Source organism: Hypanus sabinus, chromosome 13 (assembly GCF_030144855.1).
Source record: "Hypanus sabinus isolate sHypSab1 chromosome 13, sHypSab1.hap1, whole genome shotgun sequence".
Lineage (NCBI taxonomy): Eukaryota > Metazoa > Chordata > Chondrichthyes > Myliobatiformes > Dasyatidae > Hypanus > Hypanus sabinus.
The window spans coordinates 16684685-16703314 of record NC_082718.1 but is presented as its reverse complement, the minus strand read 5'-3'; the positions used below and the strand labels follow the sequence as shown (position 1 = coordinate 16703314).

Sequence of the window (18630 nt, the reverse complement as noted above, 5' to 3'; positions counted from 1 at the left end):
GTAGCCCCCACCCCTGGTGATGCAGCCACTTAGAATGCTCTCCACAGTACATCTGTAGAAGTTTGAGAGTGCCTTTGGTGACATACCAAATCTCCTCAAACTCCGAATGAACTATAGCTGCTGCTTTCTTTGCAACTGCATCAATATGTTGGGCCCAGGATAGACCCTCACAGATGCTGACACTCAGAAACTTAAATTTTCTCACTGTTCCCACTTCTGATCCCTCTATGAGGACTGGTGTGTGTTCCCTCATCTTAGCCTTTCTAAAGTCGACAATTAGTTCTTTGGTCTGTCTGACATCAAGTGCAAGGTTGTTGCTATGACACCACTGAACCAGCTGATATATCTCTCTCCCCTATATGACCTCTCATCACCATCTGAAATTCTGCCAACAGTAGTTGCATCATTAGCAAATTTATAGATGGCATTTGAGCTGTGCCTAACCACACAGTCATAAGCGTAGAGAAAGCAAACCACACATCCCTGAGGTACGCCAGTGTTGACTGTCAGATATTACTTTCGCTCCTCAGATTGTGGTCTTCCAGTTAGGAAGTTGAGGATCCAGTTACAGAGGGAGGTACAGAGGAACTTTTTGTTCAGAGCAGTAGGAACTATTGTCTTAAATGCTGGGCTGTAGTCAAAGAACAGCTTCCTGACATAGATATTAGCATTGTCCAGGTGATCCAAGGTGACATGAAGAGCCAATGAGATCACACCTGTCATAGGACCCATTATAGCAAGAGGCAAATTGCAGTTGGTCCAGGTCTTTGTTGAGACAGGAGTTAATTCTCGCCATAACCAACCTCTCATAGCATTTCATTACCGTAGATGTGAGTGCTACTAGGTGATAGTTGTTAAGGCAGTTCACACTGTTCTTCTTGGGCACTGGCATAATTGTTGCTCTTTTGAAGTAGGTGGGAACTTCAGACTGTAGCAATGAGACTGAAAATGTCTTTGAGCACACCAGCCAGTTGGCTGGCACACTTTTTCAGAGCCCCACCAGGTACTCCATCAGGCACGGTCGCCTTGCAAGAGTTCATCTTCATGAAAGACCGCATGATGTAGGCCTCCAAGACTGAGATCACAGGACACTGCAGGGATTCTCATAGCTATAGTTTTATTCTTCCTTTCTAAGTGTGCACAGAAGTTGCTGAGAGTGAAGCATTATCACCATTCATGATGCACACACAAAATGCTGGTGGAACACAGCAGGCCAGGCAGCATCTATAGGAAGAAGTATAGTCAATGTTTCGGGCCGAGACCCTTCATCAGGACTAACTGAAAGAAGCGATAGTAAGAGATTTGAAAGTGGGAGGGGGAGGGGAGATCCAAAATGATAGAAGACAGGAGGGGGAGGGATGAAGCTAAGAGCTGGAAAGTTGATTGGCAAGAGGGATACAAGGCTAGAGAAGGGAGAGGATCATGGGATGGGAGGCCTGGGGATAAAGAAAGGGGGACAGGAGCTCCAGGGGAAGATGGAGAGCAGGCAAGGAGTTATTGTGAGAGGGACAGAGAGAGAAAAAAGAGAAAAAAAAGGAAAGAAAGAAAGAAAGAAAGAAGGGATGGGGTAAGAAGGGGAGGAGGGACATTAACAGAAGTTCGAGAAATCAATGTTCATGCTGTCAGGTTGGAGACTACCAAGACGGAATATAAGAGGTTGTTCCTCCAACCTGAGTGTGGCTTTGTCTTGACAGTAGAGGTGGCCATGGATTGACATATCAGAATGGGAATGGGGTCATTCCCATTCTTACCCCATCCCTTATTTATTATTTCCCCTTCACTTTTTTTTTTAGATACAACGGTAGAATTTTTTAAACTTCATAGATCATGGGATAGTTGCAGCTGATTGCAAAAGAGTGCAGGAAAAATTCACCAGAACCATTTCTAGATGGCAGATTTGAATAGACTAAACACGTATTCTACAGAAACCAGAAAAGAAACAGAAACAACCTCATTGCTTGCAGGGCTCAATGTGGTGACATTCTCTATGCCTGAGGATTCCATAACCAGAGGGCTTAGTTTCAAAATTAGGTATAGGTCACTTAGGACTCCGATGATGGATCAATCATTCAGAGAATGGGGAATCATCAGAAATATTTTGCACAGAAGGTCATGAAGACTCAGTCACACAACGTTAAGTCTGATAATATTTCTCTACACTTAGGTATAGTGCAGTTAAATGAGGGCAACAAAGATGAACTGCTGTGGTTTAAATGAATGGCAGAGCAGGGTCAAAGAACAAAACACGAAGTACACTGCAAATGCTGGGTTCAAAGCAATACGCACAACACGCTGGGGGAACTCAGCAAGGTGGCTATACATGTCCAAATGGCTTCAAGAGGATGACAAAATAGCCAAGGTAATTGAACATCCTTTGTTTTGCATTTGTATTGTATAACTGCAACAGTTAAAAGGCAGACTGCTAAAGGTTTTCTTCCCAGCTGAATCACAGAAATTACATCCATTTAGGATATTTTGGTGTAAATGGGCTATGTGATCAGAGGCAGTGATCTAGAGCACAGACTGGGGCCACAGTCCAAACTGTGGAGAGGGTGCACAGCAGCACTGAATCAGAATGCAGAATTCTGGACGTTAGGAATATGGGTAGCTTTGCAGCCAGAACAGAGGTCCTGAGGGCCTGCAAGTTTCCTGATCCAGTAAAACTTACACAGCATGCATTTAAAAATTTATTATACTTGTATATTGTATAACATGTAGGAAAAAAGTGAAATAAAATGTGCTTTATCAAATTCCTACCCAATTACATCCTGATTACAAAGTTCCAATTAAATGCAAGATTTTGCAACTTTTATATGAAGGGTGAAATCAGAGGAAAATGTGTATGAAAGATAGTTCACAAGATGCAACTTCTAACAGCTCCTGTTCAAAATGATGCCTCTGTATAAAAGGAAAATATGGATTTTAATTTTTCTAACAACCGTTGCAGTTTTATATTTGTGGGAATGAGTGCAAGTAAGCTCCATCTTGGGTACTAGCCTACAAAGTACCTAGGACATCTTCAGCGAGCAGTGCCTCAGTAAGGCAACTTCCATTATGAAGGACCTCCAGCACCCAGGACATGCCCTTTTCTCACTGTTACCATCAGGTAGGAGGTACAGAAGCCTGAAGGCACACACTCAAAGATTCAGGAACAGCTTCTTCCCCTCTGCCATCTGATTCCAAAATGGACATTGAATCCTTGGACCTCACCTTTTTTTAAATATATAGTATTTCTGTTTTTTTGCACATTTTAAAAAATCTATTCAACATACATATACTGTAACTGATTTACTTATTGTTGATATTTTTATTTTATTTATCTTTCTCTTCTAGATTATGTATTGCATTGAACTGCTGCTACTTTAACAAATTGCATATCACATGCTGGTGATAATAAACCTGATTCTGATTCTGAATGGGCTGCAACATTTCAAACAAAAACAATTAGTTACTTCATCTTCAAATATTCTTCTTATAAATAAACCTTTCTTACACATGCATCATTTAGAAGGCCATCCACCTTATGATAGAGGAGCAGTCAAACCAACAGAGTAGGAATAGTAGCAAGCTATCTCACTCCTCTACTACCACACACACCCTCACCTTGCCTACTATACTTCCACCATCATCCTTTCACTCATCTTACTCCCTAACCATTGACCAGTACCCTAACCATCACATGGCCACACAGTTCCTAAACAATATTCACAAACATCACCTGTCACCCGCACCCCTCACTCCCCTTTACCCAGCACTTATCTGTACTCCTCACTACCTTCACCCACACCCCTCAACTCCCATCACATGTACCCCTCAGCCCCTAACATCACCAACACCACACTCTCCCAATGACCCCCCCAAAAAATCCTCATCCTACAACCCCACTCAGACACACGCACGCCTCACCACCCACCGACTCACACGTGCCTCTTACCCCTCCCATTCCCCAGTCACCTGCAAGCCTCACTCTCCCACCTTCCAATCACACAAACTCCTAAACCCACTGCACCTAAAGCCCTCACCACCATCACCCACTCCTCTCAACTCCGCACCGTCTGTCAACCACAAACTCCCCTGCCCCGCACCCTTCGCTCCATCTTAATCACCCGCACCTCCCGCCTGTCACACACAACTCTGTATATCCCTCTCCAATCCAACCACAACCACACCCCCACCAACCGGCCTTTTCTCCCTCTCATCAACCCAACTATTACCTGATTTTTCTCGCTTTCCCCTTTCACGCGCCAGTTTTTTTTAGCGCCACGTGAACTTTAACCCAGGTCAGAACGTCACGCATGCGCACATGCGCTTCCCCGCGTTTAAATCGGAGTTTACTTCAGGGCGTCTCTCAAGGTACAGATTTCAGCGGTTTAAAACTCGTGTGGGTGATGTAAAGCTTTCTCACATCATGCACCAAGATGGGTTCTGAGAGCTTTAATTGATAACCTGATCGCTGATTTCATGCTTTGGGTAAAATCGAGAAAATGGGAATAAAAACAAAAAATGCTGGAAATATTCGGCTGGTCCACTCGAAAAAGTGGTTTTCTTATTGATAATTAGTTGTGAGGACTGATCAAGTTTGTATCTCCATTATTCTGGCGCACTGGAAACTTTGGTGTTGCCGCACTGACTGATCCCGATCCCGGACTGCTAGCTTTTAAATAAAATTTAGCATGTAACCCGCTTTCCTTAAGATGTTATATCGCAGAATTGTATTATAGTGTTATAGTGTACCTGGTAAGTTGCAAGAAAGCTTATGAATTATATTTCTGAAGACGAAATTTTGCAGGTGCTGGAGGAACCCAGCGAGTCGTGTGTAACTTGGAGGGAGACCTTGGTGGTACTTTCCTGTTCTGGCTGTCCTTTTGCCTTTATCATGTTAGAGGCCTTTGTTTTAAGATATGCTGTTGAAGTTGTTTATGCATATAACTGTAGCGCCTTTTTAGTGGTGTATTCTGCTGCCATCATTTTCAGGTTGTGGAGGTCATAAATGATTCGGGTGGTAGGTGGATTGCCATTAAAATGGGCTGCTTGGCCTGGTTGGTGTTGAGCTGCTTGAGTGTTTGAGTTGCAGTTATCCAAGTAAGTGGATGGTTTTATTTCTTCAGTGATGAAAAGAATTTGGGGCATTGTCCTTAAACTTGCTTGGCCCATTTCTGACACCTCCCTCTGCTTTCTTGATCTCTTGGAGACAAGCTGTTGACCAACAACTTTTATAAACCTACCTATTCCCATGGCTATCTTGATTATACCTCTTCCCATCATGCCTTTTGTTTAAAAAAAACAGACCTTCCCTTTTCTCAGTTCCTTCGTTTCTGCTGGATCTATTCCCAGAATGCGGTTTTCCTTCTCAGAACATCAGAGATGTCTTTCTCCTTCTAAGAGTAGGGTTCCCTTCCTCCTCCAATAACGCTACTCTCACCCACATCTCTCCAATCCTGAACATCCATGCTCACCCCGTCTTCCCACCTCTGTAACAGTAATAGAGTTAATCTTGTCCTTACCTACCAACCCATGAGCTTTCACATGCAACACATCATTCTGCTGAGAAAGCAATCCTACCACCAATCACATCTTTATCTCCCCCCTCTCTCCATTTTCCAAAGGGAACACGATCTCCCTTGTCCATTCTTCCCTCCCTCCTGGCACCTATCCCTGAAAAAGGTCAAAGTGCTACACCTACCCATTCACCTCCTCTTTCACCTCCATTCAGGGTCTCAGACGGTCCTCCCAGGTGAGGCAACATTTCACCTGCAAATCTGCTGGGGTCGTCTATCGTGTCCGGCGCTCCTGATGTGGCCTCCTCTACACTGGTGAGACCTGCCATAAATTGGGGGACCATTTTGTTGAGCACCTCTGCACCATCTGCCACAAATGGAACTTCCCAATGGTCAAACAATTTAATTCTGATTTCCATTCCTGTTCTGACATTTCGGTCCATGGCTTCATCTTGTGCCATGATGAGGCAACCCTCAAGGTAGAGGAACAACATTTTATATTCTGTCTAGGTAGCCTCAAACCTGGTAGCATGAATATCAATTTCTCCTTTCAGAAAAAATATTCCTTCTCCCCTTTTCTATTCCCCACTCTAGCCTCTTACCTCTTTTCAACTGCAATACCTTATATTCCATCCGGGTAGCCTCCAACCTGATAGTATGAACTTCGCTTTCTGCTTCAGCTAAACAATTTCCACACCCCCCCCCCCCCACCAACCTTTACCTCTTCTCACCTACCTATTCCTCCTGGGCCCTCTCCCCTTTGCCTTTCTCCTAAAGTCCATTCGCCTCTCCTATCAGAATAGGTGCTCATCAGATCTCTACCTTTCCCACCCTCCTGGCTTCCCTATCATCTTCCAGCTAGTGTCCTTCCCCTCCCCCCCACCTTTTTATTCTGGTGCCTTTCCCCTTCCTTTCCAGTCCTGAAGAAGGGTCACAGGTCTCTTGTTCGTCTTTGTGGATGCTGCCTGACCTGCTGAGTTCCTCCAGCATTGTGTGTGTGTGTGTCTGTATCACTGTTGTAGGACTGATAAGTAATGCATTGCACAGACTCTTAAAAAAACACCAGGAGCTTCTAATCAAAGAGATGATCGGATCAGGTGTGAAACGGGTCATCAGGTCATGGCAGCAACTGGACACTGTGTCACTGACTTTGTTATATTTGTTCATAGGTTTGATACTCCCCTCATGCTCTTTGAACTTATTTTTTTGCAGCCAGTTGCTAAAGAGCCATAGGGTTATAGGGCAATACAGGCCCTTCAGCCCAACAAGTCCATGTTGACTATATCCATTCAGGCCCCTCCCCTCCATGTTCCAATCTAAATGCTTTGTAAGTGATACTATTGTACCTGCTTTAAACCACTTCCTCTAATGGCTTATTTCATATACCCAACCCTTCCCCCCCCCCGCTTAAAAAATATTTCCGCTCAATTCTCTTTCAAGTCCTGACCTTCTCACTATAAATTTATACGCCCTCGATTAGACTCTTCTCCTCCAAAAAAAGAGCCACCTAATGGGGCGCAAATCAAGATTTTGGTTTTGTTTTAACTGGTCTTCTTCTGTTTTCAGCTCCCAAAGTGGGTAGTAGTTTCAAGCACGTTTGAAGTTTGTAATACCACTGCTGAGCTGAATCCTGCTGTTGGTAAAAATTAATCAACAGTTCCTGTCACAGACTATGATTTTTATGGGACAATCTGCAGCCAATCAAAAATGAGTGTCAAAAAAGATAAGAAAAGTGGAATTGCCTTTCTAACAATGATCACTGAAGACTCTCTTAAGTTGTTTTAGCCATCTTCACATTTGTTGGAGTGTCTTAGATGGATTCTCTCTGCAGTCTTGACAGACTGTATATTTTCAACACTAAATTTTCAACATCTCTGTCTAAACCTGAACAGTAATTAAACTGGAATATTTACAATGCTGATATATTCTGAGTGTAATTCATCTAAGAGCATAAGTAATATTAGCAGAATTAGGTCATTGGACTCCACAAGTCTGATGCACTATTCAATAAGGTAATGCCCAATCCAACTTGTCCACTTTCCTGCTCTATTGTCATAACCCTTGATTCTTGTAGTAATAAAAAAATACATTTTTCCTCAGCTTTGAATATACTCAAAGACTTCAGGGTGGGAAACGGGTTCTTCCACCAGGCCGTGAGACTGCTGAACTCGTGCCACCACCCGGGTCTCATTACTTATGAAATGCCAGTAGCATTACTTTTTAACTTGTGTTGTAAATCCACCTTATGCTAATTGCCAATGTCCTGGAATATATTTTTTGAGTATTTGTTAATTTATTTGTGGTAATATTACCTTATGTGTTGTGTGTGAATTATATGTACTATGTTGTGCACCTTGATTCGGAGGAATGTTATTTCATTTAGCAGTACACCTGTGTAGAGGTTGAGTGACAATAAACTTGAAATTGAACTTGATCCTCCACAGATGGAGTAAGGAGTTTTTTTATCACTCTCAACCTTTAGAAAGAAAAAATCAAGTCTTCCTCATGTCAATCATTCATGGATTTCACCTTGTGCTGAGACATGCTCACCTATCATTAAACTCTTCCATAAGGGAGAATGTCCTCTCAGCATTTACAATATCACACCCAGTAAGAATCTTCAATTTCAGTAGGATTGTCTCTCATTATTCTAAAGTTCAATGACTACAGACCCAATCTACTCAACCTTATCCTCCATACCTGGTGAATTTTAGTGAATTTCCTAATGGTAATATATCTTTCCTTAAACAAGAGAAAATATACGTTTGTGTGTGATATGTATTAAATAATTAAGTTAAAATTAGTGCAAAATAACAAATAAAAAAGTAGTGATATACTGTTCATGGGTTCAATGTCCATTCAGAAATTGGATGTCAGGGGAAAAAGCTGTTCCTGAATTGTTGAGTATGTGCCTTCAGAATTACCCTTCCTGATTACCTGCTGCACCTGTATGCTACTTTTCTGTGTTTCTTATATATTTCTCTATTAAAGTAATAACCTATTTTATCATTCTTCCTCTTCACAAATTTCTGCGGCACCTGCTAGAGGTACTGTCAATGGTGGGTGGGATATGCCAGTGTTTTGGGCGGAGTCTACTGCTCTCTGCAGCTTATTATGTTCCTGCACAGACTATGACATAATCTGTCAGAGTACTTTTAGCAATATATCTTCAGAGGTTGTTGGAGTGTTTGGTGATATGCCGAACCTCCTTCACCTCCACGCCTTCCTTGTGATCGCATCTATGTGCAGGGCCCAGGATAGGTCATCTGATACGTCAATGCACAGGAATTTGAAACTGCTGACTCTCCACCATCTATCTTCCAATGCAGACTGGTGCATGATTGCCCTTTTTCCCCTTCCTGCAGTCAACAAACTGCTCTTTAGATTTTTTGATGCTAAGTGAGAGGTTACTGTTGTGGCACAGCTCAATGAAGTAACCTATCTTATTCCAGTAAGTGGACTCATTGTCACCGGTGATTTGACCAACAACAGTGGTGTCATTGGCAAATTTGTACATGGAATTAGAGCTGTGGTTAGCCACACAGCCATGTGTAGAGGGAAGAGCAGGGAGCTAAGCAGACAGCCTTGAAGTATTATGATGATCAGCAAGGAGATGTTAATACATATTTATTATGAGTTTTCAAGATGGCTTTGATAACATACTTGAATTTCTTCCTGTCAGTCTGGTAACCTCTTGTCGTAACAGATCTTGGAATAGAATGGCTGCTTTTGGAAGTTGGGTGTAAACCATGCAAATGACGTGATATATCCATCGGAGCCAACTGACTGTAATTCAGTCTTTAGTGCCGAGTATATTGGCCCAGGAGAGATCTCTGACGTAGGTTTCCTTATCCTTCCAGAGAACTCTCAAACAAATTTGAGGCGATATTGCGGGTGGTAATTCTCACATGCTTTAAGGTGCTTACTGTACTAGCTCTTGTCTCAAAAGAGTATGGGAGAGATGGAATTAATGTTTCCTGATTGTCTATGAGCAATGTTGAAGTCTTAATCTTTAAACATTTCTCCTCCCAAATAGCTGAAAGGACTGCTAGTGCACTGAGAGCAAAAGGTTTCATTAACAAGAGAAAATCTGCCATGGTTGGAAGTCAAAGCAACACAGACAAAATGCTGGAGAAACTCAGCAGGCCAGGCAGCTTTTTTGGAAAAAAGTAAACAGCCGAAGTTTCAGGCCAAGAGTCCTGATGAAGGTTCGTGGCCTGAAATGTCAAATGTTTAGTTATTTCTATCGATGCTACCTGGCCTGCTGAGTTCCTCCAACATTTTTGGTGTGGTGCATTTCATCGTCTGCCTTTGTTGAGGGGTGATCCCTAGAAAATGGAAAGTAGCCCTTATCATACAGAATCTTATTTTGAATCTTCAATGTACCTGGGCAGTATTGTAATGTGAGAGCCAGTTGATAATGGACATTAAATTTCCTAATTTTTGCATTTAGTTTCAGGATGCATTGTAGCAATTCATCAAGATTCCTTAGCTACGTCTTCCAAACCCATGACAAAAGTCAGCTGGAAGGGCAAGAGCAGAAAAAGCATGAAAACACTAGCACTTGGAAGTTGTCCTCCAAGCCACACTCCATCCTGACTCGGAGTTATATTGCCTTTCCTTCACCATTGCTGCATGAACATCTTCGGACTCCTCCCGAACAATTTTGTGGGTATACCTATACCTTAGGGACTGCGACGGTTCAAAAAAGCAATAAAATAGTGGCTCAGCCTGTGAAGCCTACATCTCTTGAATAAATTGAAAAAAAGAATTTGGACAGTGGTGATAAAACTAGCATTTAATACCATTGCTAATTACCCTAGATAAAGTAGTGAGGAACTACTGATTTGAATTGCTGCAGTCCTCTTGTTAAAGGTAAGTTCTGAAATGGATGATGAAGTTGTTGTACAGGGAGCTCCATCTCAGACTCAGTGATTAAGGAGCAGTGGTATTTTTCAAAGTCAGGGTGCCATGTGACTTGGAGGGGAATTTGCACTTGTTGATGTTCTCATGCACCTGTTACCTTTGCCCTTCTTGGTCAATGACTTGAGATGTACTCAAATCACAAACAAGAAAATCTGCAGATGTTGTAAATCCAAGCAATACACACAAAATGCTGGAGGAACTCAGCAGGCCAGGCAGCATCTAAGGAAAAAAGTACAGTCGACGTTTCAGCACAAAATCCTTCTGGAGGATTTCGAAGGGTTTTAGCCTGAAATATCGACTGTATTCTTTTCCATAGAAGCTGGCTGGCCTGCTGAGATCCTCCAGCATTTTGTATGTATCACTTGAGATGTACTGTTGGGCTAGAATGGAAAAATAAGTAAAGTGCATTTGGTAAATGGCGAACGTGATATCCACTATATGCTTGTGGTTGAATAATCATGCAGAATAATTATTTTGGAGGGTGTAGTCAGTCAAGAGGACTGCTTTCTTCAAGTTTCTTCAGAGTTGTTGGATCTGCATGCATGCAGGCAAGTGAAGGGAGTGCCATTGTATTTTCCATTTGTCCTTGTAGGTTGTGGAAATACCTTAGGGTGTCAGGAAATGAGACAGCCTGTCTCTGCACCCCCCCCCCCCCACCTTCAGGTTTCTGATCATTGACCATTTCCCACACTATCAACTCCCAGATATTGACACAAACACAAGGAAATCTGTAGATGCTGGAAATTCAAGCAACACACACAAAATGCTGGTGGAACGCAGCAGGCCAGGCAGCATCTATAGGAAGAAGCACTGTCGACGTTTTGGGCTGAGACCCCTCATCAGAATGAAGGGAGATTTTAACTTCAGGGATTCATTGTTGAATCTAGATGTGTATGCTGCAATTGTTAACGACTTCATTTAAACCTGTGTGGATGAGTATGTGCCCACAAAGTCTTAACTGTACATTCCCAAACCAAAAGCCGTGGATGAACCAGGAGGTATGTTGTCTGCTGAAGGCTAGATCTGTAGCATTCAAGTCTGGCAACCCAGGCCTGTACCAGAAAACCAGGTATGATTTGTGGAAGGCTATTTCAAGGGTGAAAGGACAATTTTGAACGAGGTTGGAGGCGATATCAGATTAATGGCAACTCTGACAGGGACCGCAAGACATTACTTCCTACAAAGCGAAACCCAGTAGTATGAATGGCAGCGATGCTTCACTACCAGAAACGCTTTCTATGCACGCTTTGAAAGGGAGAACACAACTACAGCTGTGAAGATCCCTACCGCGCCTGATGACCGTGTGATCTTTGTCTCAGAGGCCGATGTTAGACTGTCTTTAAAGAGAGTGAAAAGGACCCGATGGAGTACCTGGTATGGCTCTGAAAACCTGTGCCAACCAACTAGCAGGAGTATTCAAGGACATTTTCAACGTCTCACTGCTACAGGCAGAAGTTCCCACTTGCTTTAAAAAGGCAACAATTATACCAGTGCCAAAGAAGAATAATGTGGTCTGCGTTAACGACTATCATCCGGTAGCACTCACATCAACAGTGATGAAATGCTTTGAGAGGTTGGTTATGACTAGATGAACTCCTGCCTCAGAAAGGACCTGGACCCATTGCAATTTGCCTATCGCCACAATAGGTCAATGGCAGACGCAATCTCCATGGCTCTTCACACTGTTTAACACCACTTGGACAACTCAAACACCTACGTCAGGATGCTGTTCATCGACTATAGCTCAGCATTTAATACCAATATTCCCACAATCCTGATTGAAAAGTTGCAGAACCTGGGCCTCTGTACATCTCTCTGTTATTAGATCCTCGATTTCTTATCCGGAAGACCACAGTCTGTGCAGATTGGTGATAACATATCCTCTTCGCTGACAATCAACACTGGCACACCTCAGGGGTGTGTGGTTAGGCATAGCTCAAATACCATCTACAAATTTGCTGACGATACAACCATTGTTGGTAGAATCTCAGGTGGTGATGAGAGAGCGTATGGGAGTGAGGTATGTCAACTAGTGGAATGGTGCCACAGCAACAACCTGGCACTCAACATCAGTAAGACGAAAGAACTGATTGTGGACTTCAGGGAGGGTAAGATGAAGGAACACATACCAATCCTCATAGAAGGATCAGAAGTGGAGAGAGTGAACAGCTTCAAGTTCCTGGGTGTCAAGATCTCTGAGGATCTAACTTGGTCCCAATATATTGATGTAGTCATAAAGAAGGCAAGACAGCGGCTATATTAGGAGTTTGAAGCAATTTGGCATATTAACAAATACACTCAAAAACTTATATAGTTGTACCATGGAGAGCAGTTTGACAGGCTGCATCACTGTATGGTCTGGAGGGGCTACTGCACAGGACCGAAAGCAGCTGCAGAAGGTTGTAAATCTAGTCAGCTCCATCTTGGGTACTAGCCTACAAAGTACCCAGGACATCTTTAAGGAGTGGTGTCTCAGAAAGGCAGCATCCATTATTAAAGACCTCCAGCACCCAGGGCATGCCCTTTTCTCACTGTTACCATTAGGTAGGAGATGCAGAAGCCTGAAGGAACACATTCAGCAATTCAGGAACAGCTTCTTTCCCTCTGCCATCTGATTCCTAAATGAACTTTGAAGACTACCTCTGTTTTTGCACATTTTTAATAATCTATTCAATATATGTAATTGATTTACTTGTTGATTTATTATTATGTTTTTATTTTATTCTCTCTCTCTCTCTCTCTCTCTCTCTCTCTCTCTCTCTCTCTCTCTCTCTCTCTCTCTCTCTCTCTCTCTCTCTCCCTCTCTCTCCCCCTCCCCCTCCCCCCAGATTACATTTTGCATTGAACTGCTAAGTTAACAATTTTCACGTCACAGACCGGTGATAATAAACCTGATAATTCTGAATTGCCTATGCTAATCAGTTGGCTGGAGTGTTTAATAACATCTTCAGTTTCTCTCTGACAGTCTTTTGAAGTACCCACCTGCATCAAGCAGTCTTCAGTCATACTGGTGCCAAAGAAGAATGCGCTAACCTCCTTCAATTGACTGTTGTCCAGTAGCATTTACATCCACTATGATGAAGGGCTTTGGGAGGTTGGTCATGATGCATATTAACTCCTGCCTGAGGGGTGATTTGAACTGCTTCAATTTTCCTAATGTCATAACAGCTCAACAGCAGGTGCCATTTCATCACTTCTCCACTCAGCTCTGGAACATCTGCACAGTGAAGATGCATACATCAGGATGCTCTTGGTTGACTATAGCTCAGGATTCAACCCTATCACCCCTTGAAACTAATCAATAAGCTTCAAAATCTAAGCCTCGATAACTCTTTATACAATTGGATCTCGATTTCCTCACTTGTAAGTATCGGTCAGTTCAGATCGGCACAACATCTCCTCCAGCTTCATCATCAGTACAGGTGCACCACAAGGCTGTGTGCTTAGCCCCCTGCTATACTTGCTTTATACTTATGACTGTGAGGCTAAGAACAGCTCCAACTCCATATTTAAATTTGCTGATGACGCCACTGGTGTTGATCGAATCAAAGGTGGTGATGAATCGGCATATTGGAGGGGATTGAAAATCTGGCTGAGTGGTGCCATAACAACAACCTCTCACTGAATGTCAGCAAGACCAAGGAGCTGATATTGACTGCAGGAGGAAGAACTTGTTAGGTCAGTGAGCTGATACTCATTGGGGAAATCAGAGATAGAGAGGGTCAGTAATTTTAATTTCTTAGCATTATCATGTCAGCAGATCTGTCCTGGGACCAGCATGTAAGTACCATTTCAATGAAGGCACAGCAATGCCTCTGCTTTCTGAGAAATGTGAGGAGATTAAACTTTGACAAACTTCTATAGATGCACAACGGAGGGTATCCTGACTGGTTGCGTCACAGCTTGGTATGGAAACACCAGTACACTGGAAAGGAAAAGCCTATAAAGAAATAATGGATATAGATCAGTCCATCACTGGAATCTTTCCACCTTTGAGCACATCTATAACGAGCACTGCCACAAGAAAACAGCATCCGTAATCTCCCTTGCTAGTGAGAGAGAACCTCTCTGAGGTGTTGAAGTTTTGGGATGGACTGTAGTTTTTGATGGGCACTAGACCATGGTATCTTTGGGGGTTTTGCTATAGCTAGCATGGTGGGGTGGTGGGGGGGGGGGTTGGTGCTTTTGCTGGAGAAAGTGGGGAGAGGGTTGATGCTTTTACAGTTGCTTGTGGACGGGAGGAGGAGGAGGCTTTGGGGCTCCAATGTTTCTGTCATTCACTTTTGGAGATTTTTTCTGTTTCGTGGATGTCTGTGAAGAGTAAGAATTTCAGGTTGTACATGCATTCTCTAATATTGAACCAAATTGAAATTGAAGGATCTTCACCCTCACCATCCAGGCCATTTGCTCTCCTCACTGCAGCCATCAGGAAGGAGGTATCAGAGCCTTAGGTCCAACAACACCAAGTTCAGAAACAGTCATTACCTTTCAACCATCAAGCTTCTGAACCAGTGTGGTTAGCTTCACTCACCTCAACAATGAATTGATCATTGAAAGTAACCCATGGACTCACTTAAAAGGACTCTGCAAGTCGACAGTGTTATTTGTTTTCTCATTTATTATTATTTGTAATTGTGCAGTATGTCTTTTGCACATTGGTTACATGTCAGCATTTGTGTGTATTTTTTTCATTTACTCTATTTTTATTGTGACTGCAAGAAAATAAATCTCAAGGTAATATACAGTAAGATATACATAATTTGATATCACATTTATGTTGAACTTTTGAACTTTGAATGTCATTTGCCACTTATCAGCCTATCTGAGTATTGTCTTCATCTTGCTGCATACAATCGCGGGTTGCTTTATTACTGAAGTTCTGTGAATAGACTAATTATTTTTCAATCATCAGCAAACATTCCCCTTCTGACCCAGTGATGGAAGAAAAGTCATTGATGATACGACTGGACATGGTTGTGACAAGGGCACAGCCCTGGTGAACTCTTGCAGTCATGTTCTAGGAATAGATGATTAACGTTAAGCAATTGAAACTGTCCTTGTTTAGGCAAGGTATGACTCCAATCACTGGAGTACACACCTTACCCTTTTACCAAGGCTCTTTGATGCCTTGATATTAAGGGCAGTCACTCTAATCTCACTCAATTAGAAAGTTATTTACTTTGGGCAATGTCGAAATCAAGGTAATTGATGTGTTCAAAATAGAGATAATCTCTGGAGGCAGATGGTACTGACAAAATCTTAATAAGAGCACACAGTTAGGCTATTCAGCCCACTGAATCTGTTCTGCATTTGATCATGGCTGATTTAATTTTCCCTCATAACCCCATTCTCCTTCCTTCTCTCCATAACCTTTGAACCCTTTACTTATCAAGAACCCATCAACCTTCACTTTAAATAAGGAGACACGTGCGTGAGTGAATGTTGCTTGCTGATACTGTTAACAAGAACTTCCATCACTCTGCTGGTGATTGAGTATAGATTGTCTGGCAGTAATTAGCTGGATTGCATTTGTGAAAAGGCATGCCATTCCTTCATATGCTTCAGTGAACTAGTTAATGATTATGTGAAGCTTGATGCTGAATGTGTGCATATGTAAGGGTGCATAGGTTAACCTGTTTCCCATTTGTACTGTATATTAAAGGTAAGTACAGTGAGGACTGTGCAGATCTCATATGCTTCCAGTGCCAATGTATCATGCCCAAAACTCACTAACCCTAATAGTATGACTTTGGAACACCTGAGGGAAACCCACACAGTCATGGGGTGCACATACAAACTCCTTACAGGCAGTGATGGGAATCAAACCCGAATCTTACAAAGCTCTGTGCCAACCACTATGCAATATGAGCGCTATTGTGGGAGAAATTAAAACAGAATATGCTGGAAAATAACAGGCAGCATCTGTGAAAATGGAAACAGTTTTATGTTTATGACCCTTTGACTGAACTGGGAATGGGAGAGATACAAATAGGTTTCTGTTATGGGGAAGATGGAGAGGGATTGTATAGTACAAGGGAATGTCTGTGATAGGATTCATCAAAATGGCTTAACAGGGTCAGTTATCAGCACATTAAGTTATGAGGCCTGAATAATGAGTTGTTATTTGTAAGATGGTGAGCTTGCCCAGTAGGCTAGATAAAGTCACTCCATTTTGCCATTCTTGAATACTGCATAATTACATAGTTCATTTCATTGACTTGTATCCATTTAGATCCCTTCTCTTCCAACTTGTCAAATTCTTCCTCCACATGAGTTTTTAAACAACTTGGCACCACCTGAGGTTTAAAATACAGTAAATGTTTGAGAGATGTGTGACAGTTTTGCTGGTATAATTAACCTTCTTATTGTTTAATAGCCTTTCCAAGTGTGGCTTTACAGTATCTGCATGGACAATTCATGCATTTCTTCAATCAATTTCCAGTTCCCTTACCCAATCTTTGCCTAATAATTGCAGTCACTCTGCATTGTGTCTGTGGCTATTCTAACAGTTGACCATTATGACATGCAAAGCATTTTATTTCATCATACCTAAGTTACTGGAGAAATCTAGTGTACTCTGTGTCATAGGTAGAGGCTGTTATTCCTTCTGTAGGAATATCTGCCCATAACAAAACCATGATACTGCAAAGTTGTGCCTTTGTTAACATAGTTTTGTTTAAATATTATTGATATGTGATGCTTTTTCCAGTAGTTCAATAGTTCTGTTTAATATCAGAGAATATATACAATATACAATCTGAAATTCCTGTTCTTCATGGACATCCACAAAAACAGAAGTGTTCCCCAAAGAATGAGTGACATTAAAACATTAGAACCTCAAAGCCCCCCACCCCTTCTATACACAAGCAGCAGCAAAGCATTGGCCCTCCCTCTTCCGCACTTACTGCAGCAAAAAAAAGCATCAGCACCCTCCAGCTACCAAGCAAGCAATGTCAAAGCCCCAAGAAAGACCATGACCTACAGTACAACAAAAACTAATTGTTCACCCGACAATTCAACATACCACAGGCTCTCTCCCTCTCTCCCTCTCCCTCTCTCTTTTAAAGGGACGTAAAGGTGTCATCCTTTCATCGCGAGAGGGGAGACTAACACAACTCGCTGATTTTCAGTGTTAAAGTCAGCTGCGTCACTTATTTCCGAGTTCTCCGACACGAGAGTCAGCAACAAACTCTTCCCCCACCAATGAGGGAGAGGGAGAGAGAGAGGGGAGGAGAGAGAGAGGGGGAAATCCGAGTACAGAGCCCACAACAGCTGATCCACAGTTCCCGACATTCTGTTTTCTCCTGAAACACTTCAGTCGGTAGCCTCGGCATAGAACCACTTGACCCCAGCACTGCCTTCTTGGAACCCTGAAGACGTGCTTGTGTACTAGGCTGCATCATTGGAGTATCAAAAGACGGCCGGTCGGTGAGCCTGGAAGTGAATTCCTCACTGCAAAGAACTGAAGTTTGAGTGTAGCTCTAGGTGAGGGTTTTCAATAGAAACCCATCCACCTTGAAAAGGAAAAAAAGAGACATTGAAGGTAGAAATTAAGCTATTTCCACAGATGAACTTGAAGTCGCAGACTAGCACCATCGTAGCTCTGCCCCGCAATATATATACCTGTAAAACTCTATTATTTTTAAGGAGCTGCTTTTTGCTGAGTACCTGTCAATGCATCTATAACACCAATGCACTTGAACGGAAAATCCTACAAAAATAGTGGATACGGCCCAGTCCGCCAAAGGTAAAGCCCTCTCACCATTGAATACATCTACACTATGTGCTTTCGCAGGAAATCTGCATCTATCATCAAGGATCTATCACCCAGGTCATGCTCTTCTCTCACTGCTGTGATCAAGGTACAGGAGCCTCAGGACCCAGATTACCCAGTTCAGGAACAGTTATTACCCCACAACCTCAAGCTCTTGAACTAGAGAGGATAACTTCACACAACTTCACTGAACTATTCCCACAACCTGTAGACTCACCTTCAAGGACTCTTATCTCATGTTCTCAGTATTTGTTGCTGATTTAATTATTTGTTTTTCTTTTGTATTTGCAGTTTGTTGTCTTTTGCACATTGGTTGGCTGTCCATTCTGTTGGCTGTGGTCTTTCATTGAATCTATTGTGTTTCTTGAATTTACTGCTAATGCCCACAAGAAAACAACTCTGAAGAGTTTTATATGCTGATATATGCTGTAT

At 42.4% G+C, this 18630-nt stretch overlaps 1 protein-coding gene across 1 annotated transcript in view; it reads right to left on the bottom strand.

Moving 5' to 3' along the window:
- Nucleotides 1-4264, bottom strand: part of orc5 (origin recognition complex, subunit 5) — a 93654-nt gene extending 89390 nt beyond the window's left edge. Inside the window, exon 1 of the mRNA XM_059987186.1 lies at nt 4215-4264. The gene's annotated coding sequence lies outside the window, so the exon portion shown is untranslated. The remainder of the gene's footprint in view (nt 1-4214) is intronic.
- Nucleotides 4265-18630: the final 14366 nt, after the last annotated feature.